Source organism: Hyla sarda, chromosome 10 (genome assembly GCF_029499605.1).
Source record: "Hyla sarda isolate aHylSar1 chromosome 10, aHylSar1.hap1, whole genome shotgun sequence".
In the NCBI taxonomy this organism is placed as follows: Eukaryota; Metazoa; Chordata; class Amphibia; order Anura; family Hylidae; genus Hyla; species Hyla sarda.
In genome coordinates this window covers 75533797-75553833 of record NC_079198.1, presented here as the reverse complement: position 1 = coordinate 75553833, position 20037 = coordinate 75533797, and the positions used below count along the sequence as shown (strand labels likewise).

General features: G+C 46.3%; 2 long non-coding RNA genes across 5 annotated transcripts; both read left to right on the top strand.

Annotated features, from left to right (window-relative positions):
* The first annotated feature begins 407 nt into the window (after window positions 1-407).
* On the top strand, window positions 408-1029 carry LOC130294236 (uncharacterized). The gene is made up of 2 exons (XR_008848443.1): window positions 408-681; window positions 775-1029. It is a non-coding gene; the product is annotated as an uncharacterized LOC130294236 (long non-coding RNA).
* Window positions 1030-2644: 1615 nt separating this feature from the next.
* On the top strand, window positions 2645-18913 carry LOC130294237 (uncharacterized). Of its 4 annotated transcripts, XR_008848445.1 has the most exons (6): window positions 2645-2996; window positions 3084-3182; window positions 3298-3378; window positions 13887-13963; window positions 18435-18565; window positions 18659-18913. It is a non-coding gene; the product is annotated as an uncharacterized LOC130294237 (long non-coding RNA). The 4 variants fall into 4 exon arrangements; XR_008848444.1 differs by having other exon boundaries at window positions 2656-3182; XR_008848446.1 differs by lacking the exons at window positions 3298-3378; window positions 13887-13963 and having other exon boundaries at window positions 2740-3182.
* Window positions 18914-20037: the final 1124 nt, after the last annotated feature.

Sequence of the window (20037 nt, the reverse complement as noted above, 5' to 3'; positions counted from 1 at the left end):
AGAGGGATAATCCCTGTGATGTGTACTGTGAAAAAAAACAATATTCGTAATTACGAATATTTAGTGCTATATTCGCGAATATGCGATATTAGCGAATAAAATTCTATGCTAATTTTCACACATGTGAATTTTTGTATATGCTAATTTTCGCATATGTGAATTTTTGTATATGCAAATTTTCGCATATGCAAAACTTTGCATATGCGAAAATAAAACGCGAAAATTACGAATATGCGAATTTAGCGAATATATGTCGAATATTCGTCCATATATTCGCGAAATATCACAAATTCGAATATGGCCTATGCCGCTCAACACTAGTCTTGATGAATCTCCCATATTGAGCCTGCCAGAGCCGCAGTGATCTGTGTAAGAAACCTATGGGCCCAGGCTGTTAGGGTCACCAAATGATATTACAAATACTGAGTGTCTGGTTAGGAGTAACAAATATAATGTACCCACAGGGAGTGAGCCATTTTTATAAAAATATTGCCAAAAATCCCAGAGATAAGTCATGCAGAATATGTTAAAAAGCTTTTTGGATTTTCAGCCAATCAGAAAGCAGCACTACTCAAATAGAACTCCCGTGAGGTCACACATGTGATGTCATCACCACTGTCATCAGTGAGGGGCCTAAACTGTAGGAACCTAGGAATGCAACTTCATACCCGCCTGTGACTGGTAAGTATCACATCTTTTTGGTCTTTAGTGCAGTTCCATGTGCATTTCTAGAATAAACATGTAACTAATCTCTCTTTTCTTTTCCTATCTTAGATGCACACCTTCCAGGCTGTGGGGCAGCACATACACGGACACATTGGCCCAAATTCTAGAGGTAACCTCCTTTAGTATGCCCAGAGGAAGGGCAGTACAGTAGCCATGGATTCCCTACAGGTTTCCTCCCCTCTGGAGGTTTTTCCTGTCCTGAGTTAGTTACTGTCCGCTCTTTGTGAGTGATGGAGGTTACATAAAATCCCTACACAAACATTTTAATAAATAATAAATAAAGTTCCCTTTGTTTAAACTGTTCTTTGACTTGTTCGACTCATTTATTTTATTTGTGTGTGTGAAAAATATTGTTAGCAAAATGTGGATGAGAGAAGTGTCCAAAACTGTCCGATCTGCCCCATGTGATGAGGTGAGAGGCGGCTGATGCTGGGGGGTACAGTTGTCCAGGCAACCGAAGGGCACCCAGCAAGTTCTGATGTCTTATGCCCAGAAATGGTCGGCTACTCACTGTGTCAGAAGATTCTCATCCTATATATGAAGACAATCAGGGATCAAAACCTGTGGTGAGGAAAAGTTGACCAGTTGCCCATAGCAACCAATCAGATCACTTCTATATTTCAGAGGTCTTGTTGAGAATTAAAGAAGCGATCTGATTGGTTGCTGGGGGCAACTGATCAACTTTTACCCTGAACGGGTTTTGATAAATCTCCCCAATAATTATTACAACCATGTCACACACTTAGGGTTGCCACCTGGCTGCTATTTTACCAGCACAGCTGGTATTTTAGACACCCTGCCAGTATTTTTAATATAAAAATACCAGCAATTCAATGGCTGGTATTTATCTAAGCCCCCTGGGCTGTAATATGTAGAGATTGAGAGGCGAGAGCTAACCCCGCCCCTTCCCTCTGCCAGCTGAGCTCTGATTGGTGAAGATTTCTCCCTCACACACAGGAGCTCAGCACACAGCACAAAGGGAGAAGATTAACCCCTTAAAGACCACGGGCATATGGGTACGCTCATGCTCCCTGGTACTTAAGGACCAAGGGCGTACCTGTACGCCTGTAGGAATTTCCGTCAACCCCACGCGCCGCGCCGGGCAAGGACCGGACCGGGATGACTGCTGATATTTATTTGCAGGCATCCAGTGCCAATGCCCAGGGAGGTCCTGAAACCCACCCACTGTTGTCCGGGCAGAGCAGGGGAACCGTTGATGACCGGCGCTGGAGGTCACTTACCCTCGGCGGCAATGCCCGGCGACGATCCTCGGCGGCGGCGATGACATGCGGCAGGCTCCATGGATCCTACGGAAGTCGGTGAGTAGTTGCCTAGCAACATCTGGAGGGCAACAGTTTGAGACCACTATACAGTTGTCTCTAAACTGTAGCCCTCCAGATGTTGCAAAACTACAACTCCCAGCATGTACTGAATGCCGAAGGGCATGCTGGGAGATGTAGTTATGCAACAGCTGGAGGTATGCAACTACAACTCCCAGCATGTCGAGACAGCTGTTTGCTGTTTGGGCATGCTGGGATTTGTAGTTTTGCAACAGCTTGAGGGCTACAGTTTCGAGATCACTGTGCAGTGGTCTCTAAACTGTGGCCCTCTAGATCTTGCAAAACTACAACTCCCAGCATGCCCACACAGCAGTTTGCTGTCTGGGCATGCTGGGATTTGTAGTTTTGAAACATTTGGAGGGCCACAGTTTGGAGATTACTGTGCAGTGGTCTCTAAACTGTAGCCCTCCAGATGTTGCAAAACTGCAAATCCCAGCATGCCCAAAGAGCAAACAGCTGTCTCGACATGCTGGGAGTTGTAGTTGCATACCTCCAGCTGTTGCATAACTACATCTCCCAGCATGCCCTTCGGCATTCAGTACATGCTGGGAGTTGTAGTTTTGCAACAGCTGGAAGCACACTGGTTGGAAAATACTGAGTTAGGTAACATTTCCCTGATGAAGGAAGCCGTACTTCTGAAACGCGTTGGAGGTATCTTGGATCCAATCCTGTACCGTAGTGATGTCACGACATCGTTCTCCAGCGAACCGGGGCTACCACGGTAGAGAATGCCAACGGCCGGGGCATACTCCCGCAATCCCCAACTAGGATCTTCGGTAAAAGGATACGCACTCTCTGCAACATCTCAGAACAAGAGGAAGTGTGGGCGTCACCACCAAGAAAAACAATCACACAAAAACGCAAGCAAAACGCTAGTAAAATATTTAAAGTGATTGCACTATAAGTCCAATATTCGGCGCACATCCATAGGTATATGTTTATAAGTGAACTAGACATCTATCCTGTACGTCTCAGTTAGATCTGCTCGTATCTAAATGGACATTCTTTGACTTGTAGTGCCACCAGCCAAACAACAGGATTTCACCACCAATAATATACTAATACAGCTAAATTCCTGGAACACGCTGGAACCCATATAAATAAGCATACCTACAGGTACATTCAGTACTGTATCATTTATTTATTAATATATACACAATACTGTTAATAATATATATATATATATATATATATATATATATATATATATATATATCCCACATTTTTTCAGTGCACCCTAAAGAACAACTTAAAGAATAACCCTGCAAACAATTATACCACACTTACACTTTGATCTTCTTCTTTTAGCCAGGTAGGTGTATCCACCATTTCAAGCATAAGCGCGTACTGTAACATATACCGTATTTTTCGCCGTATAAGACGCACTTTTTCTTCCCCAAAACGTGGGGGGAAAAGTTGGTGCGTCTTATACGGCGAATATACAACCGAGGCTGCTGCGGGCGAGAGCGGGAAGTCAGCGGTAAGTACAGAGGCTGCGGCGGTGCGGTACAGCGCTGACTACCCGCTCCCCACCCGTAGCAGCCTCATGACCGCCGGTGAATTTTTCACCTCACACCGGCTATGTTTATTGCCCTATGCCTGGAACATACAGTTCCAGGTGCCGGGCAAGTGAATTACTAATAACTGTATACTAAAAACCAGGGGGCCTCCAGCTGTTCTGAAACTACAACTACCAGCATGCCCGGACCGGCAAAGGCTGTCTGGGCATGCTGGTAGTTGTAGTTTCACAACAGCTGGAGGCCCCCTGGTTTTTAATATACAGTATTAGTTTTTACCTGCTCTGGCCGGCCCCCGCCTGCAGCCGCACACAGGAGCCGGCCCGGGCAGATAAAATCATAGGTTTTCCTATGCCGGACATCCCTATGTCCCGAAAAATCTTTTCGGGACATAAGGCTGTCCGCGGGTCACTCACCATTCCCCGGCCGATGCGCGTCCTCCTCCGGTCCTCCTGCGATCCTCTGCCTCTCTATGGTTGTACGCACGGGACCTCAGTGACGTACCGTGCGTACAACCATAGAGGCGCCGGAGGACCGGAGGAAGACGCACGCCGACCGGGGCCTGGTGAGTGACCGGCGGTGTGTAATCTTCAGCGTTCCGGTCACCGCTCCTCCGGTCCCGGCACCTACTGCTATGGTCCATAGGCCATAGCAGTAGATGTGACACTGGGCCAGAGGAGCGGTGACCGGATCACTGTGGGGGCAGCACACAGAGATACAGCCTCCAGCCATACACTGTATATGGCTGGAAGCTGTATGTCTGTGGGGGGGAGCTGCCTACTATTGCGGGGGAACTATACTGCCAACCATTGTGGGGGAACTATACTGCCAACCATTGTGGGGGAACTATACTGCCAACCATTGTGGGGGAATTATACTGCCAACCATTGTGGGGGAACTATACTGCCAACCATTGTGGGGGAACTATATTGCCAACCATTGTGGAGGGTGGGGAGCTGCCTACCATTTTGGAGGGGGGGGGGAGCTGCCTACCATTGTGGGGGAACTATACTGCCAACTATTGTGGGGGGGAGCTGCCAGTGCCTACCATTGTGGGGGAACTATACTGCCAACTATTGTGGGGAAACTATACTGCCAACCATTGTGGGGGAACTATACAGCCAACTATTGTGGGGGAACTATACTGCCAACCATTGTGGGGGGGAGGGGGGAGGAGCTGCCTACCATTGTGGGGGAACTATACTGCCAACAATTGTGGGGGAACTATACTGCCAATCATTGTGGGGGGGAGGGGGAAGGAGCTGCCTACCGTTGTGGGGGAACTATACTGCCAACTATTGTGGGGGGAGGGGGGGAGGAGCTGCCTACCATTGTGGGGGAACTATACTGCCAACTATTGTGGGGGAACTATACTGCCAACTATTGTGGGGGAACTATACTGATATAAAATATTTTACTACAGTATTTGGTTCAGAATCTTTTTTTTCTAGATTTTCCTCCTTTAAAATTGGGTGCGTCTTATATGCCGGAGCGTCTTATATGGCGAAAAATACGGTATGTGTAATATACACAAATATACACAACTATATTGTATTTAGGTAACAGAACCTAACTGAAGGCTTTCCAACCAGTGTGCCTCCAGCTGTTGCAAAAGTACAACTCCCAGCATGCACAGTCTGTCAGTGCATGCTGGGAGTTGTAGTTTTACAACAGCTGTAGGTTTGCCCCACCAGTGCGAATGTACCCTAAAAACACTGCACTACACAACACTACACATAATAAAGGGTAAAACACTACATATACACCCCTTACACTGTCCCCACCAATAAAAAGGAAAAACGTTTCGTAAGGCAGTGTTTCCAAAATAGAGCCTCCAGCTGTTGCAAAACAACAACTCCCAGCATTTCCAAACTGACTGTCCAGGCATGCTGGAAGTTTAGCAACAGCTGGAGGCACCCTGTTTGGGAATCACTGGCGTAGAATACCCCTATGTCCACCCCTATGCAATCCCTAATTTAGCCCCCAAATGCTCATGGCGCTCTCTCACTTTGGAGCCCTGTCGTATTTCAAGGAAATAGTTTAGGGCCACATGGGGTATTTCCATACTCGGGAGAAATAGCTTTTTCTCCTTTTACCCCATATGAAAAGGAAAAGTTGGGGTCTATACCAGCCTGTTGGTATAATTTATTTTTACTTTTTTACACTAACATGCTGGTGTTGCCTCATACTTTTATTTTTACAAGCGGTAAAAGGAAAAAAAAAACACCAAAATTTGTAACGCAATTTCTCCTGAGTACGGAGATACCCCATATGTGGGTGTAAAATGCTCTGCGGACGCAAAACAAGGCTCAGGAGTGAGAGAGCGCCATGTACATTTGAGGCCTAAATTGGTGATATGCACAGGGGTGGCTGATTTTACAGCGGTTCTGACATAAACGCAAAAAAATAAATACCCATGTGTGACACTATTTTGGAAACTACACCCCTCACGGAATGTAACAAGGGGTATAGTGAGACTGAACACCCCACAGGTGTTTTGACGAATTTTCATTAAAGTTTGATGCTCACTGGTACTTAAGGACCAAGGGCGTACCTGGTTGTTAGGCCCGGTCGCAATTGCGACCCTTGCGACCTCTATAGCTAAGCCACTGGGGACAAGATAAGTACCTTTGTCATCAGTGTTCATCACGATTTCCTGCATGGCGCTCTCCTAGCACATTCATCTCTATGGAAGAGCTAGAGATACACGAGCGCTGTAAATAACCCTGCTGCATGTGCAAAGGGAGCCAGGGCGCTGTGCAGGGTCCCCTCGAGATCAGACACTTATCACCTGTCCTGTGGAAAGGGGATAAGGAGTAATGTGGTGTCCCAGTACAGGTACATTGTGTCAAGGTATTTTAGGCCCTGTCAGATTGAGACCTCCAGTGTCCTGGGGGCTCCCCTGCAGGGACTCAACCATTTCTAATGTGTATTTGCAATATCAAGTCCAGGCACTGCAAGCTGTGTGGTCCTCTAAAGACTGCCTGTTAAACCTTTGGGAGACTTTGGTTGAGCGCCGTGGAGGTTGTACCACCTATCTTCAAGTTAGCCTCCGTTAAACTGCAACCTAGTGTGGAGTCAATTCTTTCCTTACTAGCCTGTGGGGAGACGGAGTTCCCCGGACCTGTAGTACCCCGGGAGATATCAAGACTACAGTGGTGTCACGTGACATTAAGGGTTAATACCATCCGAACCTGGGTTCATAACCCCCCAAGAACCAAGTAGCTAACCCCAGTGTAGCGGTGGCTGCGGACCTCACCCGTGGCCACCACAGTAAAGTAGCAGAGTACTCCTTTAACAAATTTAGTTTTGAATCTAGGAGCCAGGATAAAAAGGCTTTTTTTTTTTTTAAAAATGTAAACAACCAGCGCAATTTTTCAGTTTTTGAGAGGTGGTTGTTTAACCGGTTGTCGTCTAAGGACGAGCCGGCTCGTCCTGAGATGGCAACTAGAGATGAGCGAAATTTTCAAAAAATCGATTCGGCCGATTCACCGAATTTTCCGATAAAGTTTGTTTCGTTCCGAATTTTTTCGTGGCGAATCTATATTAAAAAAGGCTATTTCTAGCCTACATACAGCCTCTATAGGGGTATAGAACACTTTGCTGTGTTCTAAAACGCATATGGAGTGTGCTGGGGTAGTGAAATAATACTGTTATTCAGAATAACATGCAGATTATCGGTCTCGCTTTTAGAATCACTGCCGCACAGCAGCACAATGACAGAGCCTGGTGGTGGCATCAGTGTCAGGAGACCATATAGTGACTGAATGACACAGTGTGGAGGTGTTGGCAGCATGAGGACACCATATAGTGGCTGAATGGCACAGCGTGGAGGTGTTGGCAGCATGAGGAGACCATATAGTGGCTGAATGACACAGCGTGGAGGTGTTGGCAGCATGAGGAGACCATATAGTGGCTGAATGGCACAGCGTGGAGGTGTTGGCAGCATGAGGAGACCATATAGTGGCTGAATGGCACAGCGTGGAGGTGTTGGCAGCATGAGGACACCATATAGTGGCTGAATGACACAGCTTGGATGTGGCTGAAGCATGAGGAGACCATATAGTGGCTGAATGACACAGCTTGGATGAGGCTGAAGCATGAGGAGACCATATAGTGGCTGAATGACACAGTCTGGAGGTGTTGGCAGCATGAGGAGACCATATAGTGGCTGAATGGTACAGCGTGGAGGTGTTGGCAGCATGAAGACACCATATAGTGGCTGAATGACACAGCATGGACATGTTTGTCAGCATGATGAGACCATATAGTGGCTGAATGACACGGTGGGGAGGTGTTGGCAGCATGAGGAGACCATATAGTGGATGAATGACACAGCCTGGAGTAGCCAGCAGCATGAGTAGGCACTAGGCCTTCACAATCCCTAAGATTAAAAGATGAATTAAAAAATTTAAACCAAAGATTTTGGATAGCGGGTACTACCTTTTAAATTCCAAGACCCAGGCCCAACAGTGCCATCAGTAACCCATATATTGCCTGAACGACACAGTCTGTGAGTTGTTCAGATGATTCTATGGCCAAATTATATGCTAAACTATATATACCTGCCCTGAGTGTTTTCCTAAGATTCTGCCTCCAGTTTCACAACTACAACTCCCAGCATGCCCTCAGTCAATAGCTGCAGTGGCGGATCCAAGGGGGGCAATGGGGCAATTGCCCGCCCCCCCCCCCCCCCCGAGATTGCTGCCCCCTAGAATGGTGGAGCCAAAGCTGTAAGCTTCCGCTCCACCATTCACTAACCTTGGCTGTCACACGCTGTGAGCAGTGGCGTTGTTAGGGGGGTGCGGGCCGCACCGGGTGACACCCTCTGGTGGGGTGACACCCTGTCCCGGCGTTCATCCCTGTCACAAGCTATATTTGTATACTGTAGTAAGTCTGCAGAGGGAGCGTGCACACAGCGAGTCTGTGGAGTTATCGGGCACTTACTCGGCTTCTCTTCCTCCTGATTGGCAGCTTTCTACTGCTCTGCTTGGGTCATATGACACCAAAACATCACATGACCCCAGCAAGCAGGAAGTGCCTGGAGGATACAGGAGCCCAGCAGTGTTCTAAGGCAGGTAAGGTAAACTACCCCCCACCATCCATGCCCACCCTTTTCCAACATCATCCCTCCCCCCTTCCCAGCACAATCCATGCTCACCATGGGAGTTGTAGTTTTACAACAGATGGAGAGTTACAGTGGCAAAGTTCATATGGGGGCACAGTGGCATTAATTCTGGGGCACAGTGGCATCATTAATTCTGTGGGTACCGTGGCATCATTAATTTTGTGGAACACAGTGGCACCCTTAATTCTGTGGGTATAGTGGCATCCTTAATTATGTGGGCACAGTGGCATCATAAATTCTGTGGGCACAGTGGCATCATAAATTCTGTGGGACACAGTGGCATCCTTAATTCTGTAGGCACAGTGGCATAATTACTTCTGGACGCACAGTGGCATCATCATTTCTGTGGGTACTGTGGCATAATTAATTCTGTGGTCAGAGTGGCATCAATACTTCTGGAGACACAGTGGCATCATTAATTCTGTAGGCACAGTGGCATCATTAACCCCTTAAGGACTCAGACCATTTTGGCCTTAAGGACTCAGACAATTTAATTTTTACGTTTTCATTTTTTCCTCCTCGCCTTCTAAAAATCATAACTCTTTTATATTTTCATCCACAGACTAGCATGAGGGTTTGTTTTTTGCGCGACCAGTTGTCCTTTGTAATGACATAACTCATTATATCATAAAATGTATGGTGCAACCAAAAAACACTATTTTTGTGGGGAAATTAAAACGAAAAACGCAATTTTGCTAATTTTGGAAGGTTTCGTTTTCACGCCGTACAATTTATGGTAAAAATGACGTGTGTTATTTATTCTGAGGGTCAATACGATTAAAATGATACCCATTATTACATACTTTTATATTATTGTTGCGCTTAAAAAAAATCACAAACTTTTTAACCAAATTAGTACGTTTATAATCCCTTTATTTTGATGACCTATAACTTTTTTATTTTTCCGTATAAGCAGCGGTATGGGAGCTCATTTTTTGCGCCATGATCTGTACTTTTTTTTTATACCACATATGCATATAAAAAACTTAATACATTTTTTATAAATTTTTTTTATAAAATGTATAAAAAAAGTAGGAATTTTGGACTTTTTTTTTTTTTTCGTTCACGCCGTTAACCGTACGGGATCATTAACATTTTATTTTAATAGTTCGGACATTTACACATGCGGCGATACCAAATATGTCTATAAAAAAATTTTTTACGCTTTTTGGGGGTAAAATAGGAAAAAACGGACGTTTTACTTTTTTGTTGGGGAGGGGATTTTTCACTTTTTTTACTTTTACTTTTAAATTTTTTTACATTTTTTTTTTATACTTGAATAGTCCCCATAGGGGACTATTTATAGCAATACCATGATTGCTAATACTGATTTGTTCTATGTATAGGACATAGAACAGATCAGTATTATCGGTCATCTTCTGCTCTGGTCTGCTCGATCACAGACCAGAGCAGGAGACGCCGGGAGCCGCACGGAGGAAGGAGAGGGGACCTCCGTGCGGCGTTATGAATGATCGGATCCCCGCAGCAGCGCTGCGGGCGATCGGATCATTCATTCAAATCGGGCACTGCCGCAGATGCCGGGATCTGTATTGATCCCGGCACCTGAGGGGTTAATGGCGGACGCCCGCGAGATCGCGGGCGTCGGCCATTGCCGGCGGGTCCCTGGCTGCGATCAGCAGCCGGGATCAGCCGCGCATGACACGGGCATCGCTCCGATGCCCGCGGTTATGCTTAGGACGTAAATGTACGTCCTGGTGCGTTAAGTACCACCGCACCAGGACGTACATTTACGTCCTGCGTCCTTAAGGGGTTAATTATGTGGGTACAGTGGCATCATTAATTATATGGGTACAGTGGCATCACTTATTTGGTGGTCACAGTGGCATCACTTATTCTTTGGTCCCAGTGGCATCATTAATTCTGTGGTCACAGAGGCATCATTAATTCTGTGGTCACAGTGGCATCATAAATTCTGTAGGCCCAGTGGCATCATTAATTCTGTGGGGCACAGTGGCATCATTAATTCTGTGGGGCACAGTGGCATAATTACTTCTGGAGGCACAGTGGCATCATTAATTCTGTAGGCACATTGGTATCATTAATTCTGGGGATACAGTTGTTTCATTATTTCTGTGGGACACAGTGGCATCATTAAGGCAAAGTATGTGGTAGTATTATATTCAGGGATACAGTGTGTGGTAGTATTATATTCAGGGATACAGTGTGTGGCAGTATTATATTCAGGGGTACAGTGTGTGCCAGTATTATATTCGGGGGTACAGTGTGTGGCAGTATTATATTCAGGGGCCCAGTGTGTGGCAGTATTATATTCAGGGGCCCAGTGTGTGGCAGTATTATATTCAGGGGTACAGTGTGTGGCAGTAATATACCAGAGGCACAGTGTGTGACAGTATTATATTCAGGGGCCCAGTTTGTGGCAGTAATATATTCAGGGGGTACAATGTGTGGCAATATTATATTCAGGGGCCCAGTGTGTGGCAATATTATATTCAGGGGTACAGTGTGTGGCAGTATTATATTCAGGGGTACAGTGTGTGGCAGTATTATATTCAGGGGTACAGTGTGTGGCAGTAATATACCAGAGGCACAGTGTGTGGCAGTATTATATTCAGGGGCCCAGTGTGTGGCAGTAATATATTCAGGGGATACAGTGTGTGGCAATATTATATTCAGGGGGTACAATGTGTGGCAGTATTATATTCAGGGGGTACAGTGTGTGGCAGTATTATATTCAGTGGGTACAGTGTGTGGCAGTATTATATCCAGTGGTTACAGTGTGCAGCAGTATTCAGGTTATACATCCTCCACACTTCAGTTGTTAGTTTGCTATTGCCTTCATGGCGCTGAGGCCGTTAGGTGTGCACCAAGCCTTAGCATACAGCTTGGACCTTTACCGGATGGCAGACCTGGATAAGCGGACCCTCACTAAAAATAGGTGAGAACCCCTGGTCTATATATATTCCCTATCTATGTCAGTGTTTCCCAACCAGGGTGCCTCCAGCTGTTACAAAACTACAACTCCCAGCATGTTGGGGTGACACCATTTTCTACCGCAATGGGTGACACCAACCCTAGCAACGCGACTGGCTGTGAGTACACAGCGTGTGAGCTGCGGGGTCGCGATCCACTGCAGGCCGGCGCGATGACGTCACATCATCGCGCCGGCGACAGGAAATCCCGTCCCCGCGGCCAGTATACAGTAAGTACTAAGAGTATGCTCAAGGCCCAGGGGATTTGGGGGACAGAATATGTGCCACTTTTAAGGGCACTATATCGTGCAGGGGGAGGGGGATTTAAAAACTTAGGGGAATTTTTAATGTGAGGAGCTGCAAGGCAAAGCACTGGGGGCACTATATGGGAAGAGCACAGCACAGGGGGGGGGGGCCCTGTGCTGTGCCCCTCACATAAAATGCCCCCTGTGCTGTGCCCACACATATAAATTATATGTGTGGGGGGCACAGCACAGGGGGTATTATATGTGGGGGCCACAGCACAGGGGGTATTATATGTGAGGGGCACAGCACAGGGGGCATTATATGTATGGGGCACAGCACAGGGGGCATTATATGTATGGGGCACAGCACAGGGGGCTTTATATGATATAATTCCCCCTGTGCTGTGCCCCACACATATAATGCCCCCATCATGCGCCCCTCATATATAATGCCCCCATCCTGTGCCCCTCATATATAATGCGCCATCATGTGCCCCTCGCATATAATGCCCCCTGTGCTGTGCCCCTCACATATAATGCTCCTGTCATGTGCCCCAAACATATAATGCCCCCTGTGCTGTGCCCCTCACATATAATGCCCCCTGAGGGGACAGACAGGGGGCATTATATGTGAGGGGCGCATGATGGGGGCATTATATGTGAGGGGCAAAGAACGGGAGCATTATATGTGAAGGGCACAGCACGGGGCATTATATGTGAGGGGTGCATGATGGGGGCATTATATGTGAGGGGCACATGATCGGGGCATTATATGTGAGGGGCAAAGAACGGGGGCATTATTTGTGAGGGGCACAGCACGGGGGCATTATATGTGAGGGGAACAGCAAAGGGGACATTATATGTGAGGGACACAGCAAAGGGGACATTATATGTGAGGGGCACAGCACGGGGGGCATTATATGTGAGGGGCACATGATGGGGGCATTATATGTGAGGGATGCATGATGGGGGCATTATATGTGAGGGGCAAAGAATGGGGGAATTATATGTGTAGGGCACAGCACAGGAGGCATTATATGTTAGGGGCACAGGGCATTATTATGTGGGGGGAACGGGACGGGTCATAATTATTATATGTGGGGGCACAAGATGGGGCATTATTACTATATGCGAAGGCATAGAGTGTTCTGCATTTCAGAAGTATAGTGTAGATTATGAAGAATTTCTAGAGTGGTACGTTTTTTTATGGGCAACAATACATTTGGGTATTTTATTCAGAGGGTGCACTGCACAGCAAGTTATATTCAGAGAGTACAGTGTGTGGTAGTATTATATTCAGAGAGTGCAGCGTGTGGTAGTATTATATTCAGAGTGCAGTGTGTGCTAGTATTATATTCAGAGAGTGCAGTGTTTGGTAGTATTATATTCAGAGGGCACAGTGTGGTAGTATTATATTCAGAGGGCACAGTGTGTGGTAGTATTATATTCAGAGGGTGCAGTGTACCATAGTATTATATTCAGAGAGTGCAGTGTGTGGTAGTATTATATTCAGAGAGTGCAGTGTGTGGTAGTATTATATTCAGAGAGTGCAGTGTGTGGTAGTATTATATTCAGAGAGTGCAGTGTGTGGCAGTATTCTATTCAGAGAGTGCAGTGTGTGGTAGTATTATATTCAGAGAGTGCAGTGTGTGGAAGTATTATATTCAGAGTGCAGTGTGTGCTAGTATTATATTCAGAGAGTGCAGTGTTTGGTAGTATTATATTCAGAGGGCACAGTGTGTGGTAGTATTATATTCAGAGAGCACAGTGTGTGGTAGTATTATATTCAGAGGGTGCAGTGTATGATAGTATTATATTCAGAGGGTACGGTGTGTTGCGGTATTATATTCAGAGGGTACAGTGTGTTGTTTATTCAGGGGATACAGTGTGTCAGAATTATATTCAGAGGGTGTGTGCCAGTATTATATTCGAAGAATACAGTGTCTGGCAGGTTTAAAATAATTATTGTTTTCATATAGAGGATCAGAATCATAGTGAGGAGACATCTGGGCATCAAGTTCTGTAGAGAGAAGATTTAGCTGGAACAAGTCCAGTGGTATGTACCATCTGAATTAGATAAGGAAAGACTATAGAGAAGACGTCACCTGTAGTCACTGATGTCATTCTGTATCCTCCTCACTATGTCCCATCAGAGCTGGAGTCACTGCAGTTATGATGGGTGAAACAACAACTCCCAGCATCCCCTCACCACTACTTAGGTCATACTGGAAGCTGTAGTTTTAAATGGTAAAAACTTCTTTAGCACTTTCCCATTCTGTGACAATTGGTATATTTGATAATTATTCTGACATGTGAACATGGCCTAAGAGTCTTGAACAAGGTTAGGACTGTATGATACATTTAATAATATTGTAAGTTCCGTAAGCAACATCTTATTTTCTGTCCGCCAACACAAAATACTCTAGTAGTGCCCCTCCCGAGACTCGACTCTGGATCCGCCCCTGAATAGCTGTCAGGGCATGCTGAGAGTTGTGGTTGTGGAACAGCTGTAGGCACCATGTTAGGAAAACACAGGAGCGCAGCATAGATGAGGTAAGGGCCGAAGTCGGCTTCCTGCTCAGACTCAGTGAGCAGGATTGGAGACAGCAATATAACACTTTGGAAGGTAGGAAAAACATTTAAAAAGGCGTGGGGGGGGGGTTAGGCATAGATTAGCAATAGGTAGGGACAGAAAAAAAATATATAGATGACGGGAGCTACCCTCTAACACACACATCTCTGCGCCCCCACCACCACCTAACAGGTAACCTCCTGTTATTATTAAGAGACTGTGCCTCCATGTATTAAATTATGTTTCTCTGTGCTGGTGCCTGTGAGAACATAAGATTGTTCTGCTAAGTCCTTGTGCAGAACCGTGTACTAATACAGAACCATGAGCTACAGGGATGTGGATCCATTGGTCCCTGCTACACCTCAGGTGCTTTTCCCCAGCTAGTATCTCAGTTTACACTGTCCTCTGGATTACAGCAACAATGTCCTGTACAATATATATGTATGTACAATTTCACTTTACTGGATAATGTTAAGAATCCTCAATATTAATGGACTGTCCAGGAATGTTCCAAGCCGTGCTGTCCCTCATCCCCTCCACCCTGTCCCCTATCTGCTCACACACATCTCCCCCTCCACCCACCTCCTCGGTCTCCTCACACAGATCTCCGCACCCCTACCCCTCCCTTACACCCATCTCCACAGCTCACCTCCTCCTTCCCCGTCCTCGCTCTCTTCACTCCGCAGCCAGTTCTCTCCCTCCGCGGTGCTGATAAATCATGAGGAGGCCATAGTCAGTGTCAGAAATGTGATAGCAGGGTCGGAGGCAGGGAGACGTCAGGGTCTTGGAGAAGGCGTGCGTGCGTCTTGTCCCAGCAGCCCCAAGCCTCTCCGGCCCTGCAGTCATTTTTAAAGGGCCCACACCCGGCATAGGAGATGTGCTGGCAGCGACAGACTCCCCTTCCTCAGGCCCGGGCCCTCGGGCAGCACCCGAGTGCCAGACATGCTGCACCACATAAAGCCCCATACACTTCACACCTTTACACCCTGTGGCACACAACAAGGGCATCTTGGGAGAAAGGAAATGAGGGGGCAGCTTTTTGTGGTGTTTTTTTATTTTTTATTTTTGGAAAAAAAAAAACTCAAACAAAAATTGCGTCTGTTCCTAGGCTTAGACTGGGATTAAAGGAAAACTGTTACCCATTCAGTCACACAAAACCTGACACACAGAGTTATAGTGCAGGTGAACATGAGACCGATGCGAGCTCTTTGACCGATATGCGTACCTCTGTAGTCCGGCGCGGCGTCCCTCTGAAGGCCCGCTTCTTCCTGCACTGAATTGCACGCTGGAGGCGGCCCGCCCGCTGGACTTGAATATTCATGGGAGCTGGCCATGTGAGCGCTCAGTAGACACAAGCGCTCACGTGACCAGCACCCACACCATGACCCCGGTTTTTCGGGTTTAGTGTGGGTGAACGGGTGACTGTTTTCCTTCAAATACAGCTTATATGTGGCCTTTTTCAAATCCCACTTTGCTTCATCTTCCCCCCCCCCCCCCCCTTCCAACAGATGTCTGTCCAGCTCTTGCAAAACCACAACTCCCAGTATACCCTGACACTGACAGCCTAAAGCTGTCAGGGCATGCTGGGAGTTGTAGTTTTGCAACTGCTGGACAGCCACAGGGGGTTACTGATGCAGTATGTCAATCTCGGCCTATGCTGCCTGATCTTCAACTGGCAGCAGGAGCCACAACCACTTTAAATCAGTAAGCAGCGCTGACTGCCGGGACGTCTGATGAATAATATCCTTCCGCTCCATACCCAGGGATGTGGAATTTCTATCGCCCGACGCCCGGGACGAGCAGTTTTGGACGCCGGGCAGGTGAATTTGTCCGGCCCTTAGCCCGGTTTCGGGCAAGCAGGGCCGGACCTGGCAAGTGCGGCGGATCTGCAGTCTGTATGGAGCGGGCTCCCGACTCCTGCCCGCTCCATACTCTGCAGCCTGTGTCCTCCGAAGCAGAGCAGGGGAGATGAGAAGCTGTGTATGTGTCTTCTCTCCCCTGCTCTGCAGAGGTGCGGGGGGAGATGAGGGGGCGTGGCTTCTTGCTCCCCATGCAGACCTGCGTCCTCTGCCTTCACTCCCCCCAGCTGTAGCTTCGGAGAGCTGAGGGGAGGAGGCACGTCTGCACGGGGAGATGCATGCGGCGCTCACAGGGGAGTATGGAGCGGGCTCGGGATTCCTGCCCGCTCCATACTCTGCAGCCCCCGGCTGTTCACAGTAGCCGGGGGCCGCCGCTAATAGCCATCATGCGGCGATCGCCACGGCTGGCTATTAACCCTTTAGATCGCCGCTGTCAAAGCTGACAGCGGCGTCTAAAGGGACAAGTGAATGCTCCCTGGTGGGCTAGTGGGGTGGATCGCCCCCCCGCAGCGCGATCGCAGGGGGGCGATCCACTATGGAGGTAGCCGGAGGACTTACCTCTGTTCCCTGCTGTCCCGGCTCTGTCATTGATAGATCCTGGCTGGACCAGGCTCTATCAATGGATCACAGAGCACACAGATTAATAGAGTTCAATAGAACTCTATTCATCTGTCTGAGGACTCTAATGATTCCTAATAAGTCTAATAAAGTGTAAAAATAAAATAAAATAAAATAAAAAAGTTTTAATAAAAGTTTGAAAGACACACATTAACCTAGTGGTCTTCAAACTGTGCCCCTCCAGATGTTACAAAACTACAATTCCCAGCATGCCAGGACAGCCGTTGGCTGTCCGGGCATGCTGGGAGTTGTAGTTTTGCAACATCTGGAGGGTAACAGTTTGAAGACCGCTGCATTAACCCCTTCCATCTTAAAAGTTCAAATCACCCCCTTTTCCTATATAAAAACATGCAAACATAATAAAAATAAACATATTTGGTATCGCTTCGTGCGTAATTGTACAACCTATTAAAATATAACATAATGTATCCCTTACGGTAAATGTAAAAAAAATACCAAACCACAGATTTGCAATTTTTATAATATCCCAGAAAAAAAAGTTAAAAAGCGATTAAAAAGTCAGATCAATACCAAGATGGTGCTGATACAAAAAACAGATTATGGCGCAAAAAATGAGCCCTCATACAGCCTGGTATGCGGAAAAAAAATAAAGCTACAGGGGTTAAAAAATGGCAAATAATTTTTTTTGTAAAAGTCCAGAATTAGTAAAACATGACGTAAACGATACAAATCTGGTATCGCTGTAATCAGGCGCCTAAAGTATAAAACTAACATGTTACCTCAACCACAAGGTAAATGGCGCAGAAAAGAAAAAACACCAAATCTGCTAAATTATCTTTTACTATTTCAATTTCACTTCACCGATTATTATATATATATATATATATTATTTTTTTTGGTTCGGAGAATATGTTATTGAAAAATTAAGGTATCATTATAGTAGGTAGTTATGGCTATTATAGGGCGAGGAGGAAAAAAACGAGAGCGTAAAAGCGAAAATTGGCCCGGACAAGTGGATCGTCATGAGGGACAAGTAGATTTTGCTCCATTTTAGTCCCGTGGACAAGTAGTTTTTCATAAAATTTCCACACCCCTGATACCACAACGTCAGAGGCGTCACGCGTCAGATGTTCCAGCAGCCAGCGCTGCCCATTGGGAGAGATTTAGCAAAACCTGTCCATAGGAGAAGTTGCTGAGTTGTCCATAACAACCAATCAGTTTGCTTCTTTAATTTTTTAGAGGCCCTTTCATGGGCTATGGACAACTTTGCAACTTTTTCTCTGCACAGGTCTTGATGAATCTCCCATATTGAGCCTGCCAGAGCCGCAGTGATCTGTGTAAGAAACCTATGGGCCCAGGCTGTTAGGGTCACCAAATGATATTACAAATACTGAGTGTCTGGTTAGGAGAAACAAATATAAGGTACCCACAGGGAGTAGAGTCATTTTTATCAAAATTACCAAAAATCCCTGAGATAAGTCATGCAGAATATGGTAAAAAGCTTTTTGGATTTTCAGCCAATCAGAAAGCAGCACGACTCAAATAGAACTCCCGTGAGGTCACACATGTGATGTCATCACCACTGTCATCAGTGAGGGGCCTAAACTGTAGGAACCTAGGAATGCAACTTCATACCCGCCTGTGACTGGTAAGTATCACATCTTTTTGGTCTTTAGTCCAGTTCCATGTGCATTTCTATAACAAACATGTAACTAATCTCTCTTTTCTTTTCCTATCTTAGATGCACACCTTCCAGGCTGTGGGGCAGCACATACACTGACACTTTGGCCCAAATTCTAGAGGTAACCTCCTTTAGTATGCCCAGAGGAAGGGCAGTACAGTAGCCATGGATTCCCTACAGGTTTCCTCCCCTCTGGAGGTTTTTCCTGTCCTGAGTTAGTTACTGTCCGCTCTTTGTGAGTGATGGAGGTTACATAAAATCCCTACACAAACATTTTAATAAATAATAAATAAAGTTCCCTTTGTTTAAACTGTTCTTTGACTTGTTCGACTCATTTATTTTATTTGTGTGTATGAAAAATAGTGTTAGCAAAATGTGGATAACAGAAGTGTCCAAAACTGCTGCCCGATCTGTACCATGTGATGAGGTGAGAGGCGGCTGATGCTGGGGGGACAGTTGTCCAGGCAACCGAAGGGCACCCAGCAAGTTCTGATGTCTTATGCCCAGAAATGGTGGGCTACTCACTGTGTCAGAAGATTCTCATCCTATATATGAAGACAATCAGGAATCAAAACCTGTGGAGAGGAAAAGCTGACCAGTTGCCCATAGCAACCAATCAGATCACTTCTATTTTTCAGAGGTCTTGTTAAGAATGAAAGAAGCGATCTGATTGGTTGCTATGGGCAACTGATCAACTTTTACCCTGCACGGGTTTTGATAAATCTCCCCAATAATTATTACAACCATGTCACACACTTAGGGTTGCCACCTGGCTGCTATTTTACCAGCACAGCTGGTATTTTAGACACCCTGCCAGTATTTTTAATATAAGGGTGCGTTCACACGGAGTAATTCAAGAGGAATTTACTCGAGTAATTCCTCTTGAATTCTCCGCTACAAACTAATGCACATCTCCTCTGTCCATTGACTTTAATGTTATTTCTGCTGGCCTGTTCGCACTGCGGAAATTCTGCTAGCAGAATTCCGACGCCGAATTTCTTTCCGCTTGAAGAAAGAGCATGTTCATTCTTCATGCGGAATCCGCTAGCAGAAATCAATAGAAGTCAATGATAAAAAAAATTCCGCCCGACATCGTTTTTGCGCGGAATTTGCGGGCAATTCGTGTGCAATCTGCGCGGAATTTGCACGTAATTTGCGTGGAAATGGCTGAAAAACCCTTCACTTCTTTCTCCCTCATGTCTGCGCGGAATTTCGCGCGGAATTCCGTGCAAATTGCGCGTGAATTTCCTGCGATTTTTTGTATTTTTTTTTTGGCCAAAAATTTTTCAGCGTGAACTACTCTTCATCTACTTCATGTGAACGCACCCTAAAAATACCAGCAATTCAATGGCTGGTATTTATCTAAGCCTCCTGGGCTTTGATATGTAGAGATTGAGAGGCGAGAGCTAACCCCGCCCCTTCCCTCTGCCAGCTGAGCT